This window comes from Salvelinus alpinus, chromosome 9 (genome assembly GCF_045679555.1).
Source record: "Salvelinus alpinus chromosome 9, SLU_Salpinus.1, whole genome shotgun sequence".
NCBI lineage: Eukaryota > Metazoa > Chordata > Actinopteri > Salmoniformes > Salmonidae > Salvelinus > Salvelinus alpinus.
The window spans coordinates 3,021,186-3,024,688 of NC_092094.1; positions in this window are offsets into that span (position 1 = coordinate 3,021,186).

A 3,503-nucleotide genomic window follows, 5' to 3' on the forward strand; every position below is an offset into this window, starting at 1 on the left:
TGGAGAATGCTATGTAGCTTCACACTGTGTGGTATGGAGAATGCTATGTAGCTTCACACTGTATGGTATGGAGAATGCTATGTAGCTTCACACTGTATGGTATGGAGAATGCTATGTAGCTTCACACTGTATGGTATGGAGAATGCTATGTAGCTTCACACTGTATGGTATGGAGAATGCTATGTAGCTTCACACTGTATGGTATGGAGAATGCTATGTAGGTTTACACTGTATGGTATGGAGAATGCTATGTAGCTTCACACTGTATGGTATGGAGAATGCTATGTAGCTTCACACTGTGTGGTATGGAAAATGCTATGTATCTTCACACTGTTTGGTATGGAGAATGCTATGTAGCTTCACACTGTATGGTATGGAGAATGCTATGTAGCTTCACACTGTATGGTATGGAGAATGCTATGTAGGTTTACACTGTATGGTATGGAGAATGCTATGTAGCTTCACACTGTATGGTATGGAGAATGCTATGTAGCTTCACACTGTATGGTATGGAGAATCCTATGTAGCTTCACACTGTGTGGTATGGATAATGCTATGTATCTTCACACTGTGTGGTATGGAGAATGCTATGTAGCTTCACACTGTATGGTATGGAGAATGCTATGTAGCTTCACACTGTATGGTATGGAGAATGCTATGTAGCTTCACACTGTATGGTATGAAGAATGCTACGTAGCTTCACACTGTATGGTATGGAGAATGCTATGTAGCTTCACACTGTATGGTATGGAGAATGCTTCACACTGTATGGTATGGAGAATGCTATGTAGCTTCCCACTGTATGGTATGAAGAATTGATATGTAGCTTCACACTGTGTGGTATGGAGAATGCTATGTAGCTTCCCACTGTATGGTATGAAGAATTGATATGTAGCTTCACACTGTGTGGTATGGAGAATGCTATGTAGCTTCACACTGTATGGTATGGAGAATGCTATGTAGCTTCCCACTGTATGGTATGAAGAATTGCTATGTAGCTTCACACTGTGTGGTATGGAGAATGATATGTAGCTTCACACTATGTGGTATGGAGAATGCTATGTAGCTTCACACTGTGGTATGGAGAATGCTATGTAGCGTCACACTGTATGGTATGGAGAATGCTATGTAGCTTCACACTGTATGGTATGAAGAATGCTATGTAGCTTGACACTGTGGGGTATGGAGAATGCTATGTAGCTTCACACTGTGGGGTATGGAGAATGCTATGTAGCTTCACACTGTGGGGTATGGAGAATGCTATGTAGCTTCACACTGTATGGTATGGAGAATGCTATGTAGCTTCACACTGTATGGTATGGAGAATGCTATGTAGTTCACACTGTATGGTATGGAGAATGCTATGTAGCTTCACACTGTATGGTATGGAGAATGCTATGTAGCTTCACACTGTATGGTATGGAGAATGCTATGTAGCTTCACACTGTGGGGTATGGAGAATGCTATGTAGCTTCACACTGAGGGGTATGGAGAATGCTATGTAGCATCACACTGTGGGGTATGGAGAATGCTATGTAGCTTCACACTGAGGGGTATGGAGAATGCTATGTAGCTTCACACTGAGGGGTATGGAGAATGCTATGTAGCATCACACTGTGGGGTATGGAGAATGCTATGTAGCATCACACTGTGGGGTATGGAGAATGCTATGTAGCTGATGGTGTGAATCTGTTGAATCTGTAAGCCTTGATTGCCAGTCAAACGTTCATTCTGAACACTCAACCCCCCTCAGTAACAGGGACAGTAACAGGGACAGTAACTGTTATCTCAGACAGTAACAGGGACAGTAACTGTTATCTCAGACAGTAACAGGGACAGTAACTGTTATCTCAGACAGTAACAGGGACAGTAACTGTTATCTCAGACAGTAGCAGGAACAGTAGCTGTTATCTCAGACAGTAACTCTAGAGGTGTTAAGGTCACCCCTTCAGTAGATGTTGTGTAGAGGGGTTAAAGGTCACCCCTTCAGTAGATGTAGTGTAGAGGGGTTAAAGGTCACCTCTTCAGTAGATGTAGTGTAGAGGTGTTAAAGGTCACCCCGTCTCTGCTGACCTGGCAGTAACGTGCCCGGCTGACCTGAAGAGTCCTGATTTAGGATCAGTTGTTGCTTTTAAATCATAATAAGAGCGGGGACCTGATCCTAGATCAGCACTCCTACTCTGAGAAACTTTATGAATACAGGCCCTCTCGGTCCCACTGAAGGGGGCTGTCTGCGAGGCCATATTTCACCTCTAGTCACCCCCAGACCCCCAGACCTCCAGACCTCCAGACCCCCAGACCTCCAGACCCCCAGACCTCCAAGCCTCCAGACCCCCAGACCTCCAGACCTCCAGACCCCCAGACCTCCAGACCTCCAGACCTCCAGACCTCCAGACCCCCAGACCTCCAGACCCCCAGACCTCCAGACCCCCAGACCTCCAGAACTCCAGACCTCCAGACCTCCAGACCCCCAGACCTCCAGAACTCCAGACCTCCAGACCCCCAGACCTCCAGACCCCCAGACCTCCAGAACTCCAGACCTCCAGACCTCCAGACCCCCAGACCTCCAGAACTCCAGACCTCCAGACCCCCAGACCTCCAGACCTCCAGACCCCCAGACCTCCAGACCCCCAGACCTCCAGACCCCCAGACCCCCAGACCTCCAGACCCCCAGACCTCCAGACCCCCAGACCTCCAGACCTCCAGACCCCCAGACCTCCAAGCCTCCAGACCCCCAGACCTCCCAGACCTCCAGACCTCCAGACCCCCAGAACTCCAGACCCCCAGACCCCCAGAACTCCAGACCCCCAGACCCCCAGGATCTCAGCTCTGGTTTTGTTCCATATTAAAGAATAATATTTGATATGACAGGTGTGTTGTATTATTAAAGTGTAGTTCATGTTTTTAATATATTATTAAGGGAAATACAGACTGTCTCTGTGCACCATACACACATTACATGTCATGTAACTTGTTACAAACTAGAATGACACCAATTTTTATTTAATATACGCCTCTCCCATTAGTTATCGGTTAAAGACTGCAATTTGCACAGCCCACTGGTCTAATCTGCAGAGAGCAGTTCTGCTCAAATAATGTGTATATATATATATAGAGAGAGAGAGAGAGAGAGAGAGAGAGAGAGAGAGAGAGAGAGAGAGAGAGAGAGAGAGAGAGAGAGAGAGAGAGAGAGAGAGAGACAGAGACAGAGACAGAGACAGAGACAGAGACAGAGAAAAAAGCTTCTGGTCTGAATGATAAAGCAAATATTTGGAGAATAGGGTTCTATAGGGCTCTGGTCTAAAGTAGTGCACTATATAGGGAATAGGGTTCTATAGGGCTCTGGTCTAAAGTAGTGCACTATATAGGGAATAGGGTTCTATAGGGCTCTGGTCTAAAGTAGTGCACTATATAGGGAATAGGGTTCTATAGGGCTCTGGTCTAAAGTAGTGCACTATATAGGGAATAGGGTTCTATAGGTCTCTGGTCTAAAGTAGTGCACT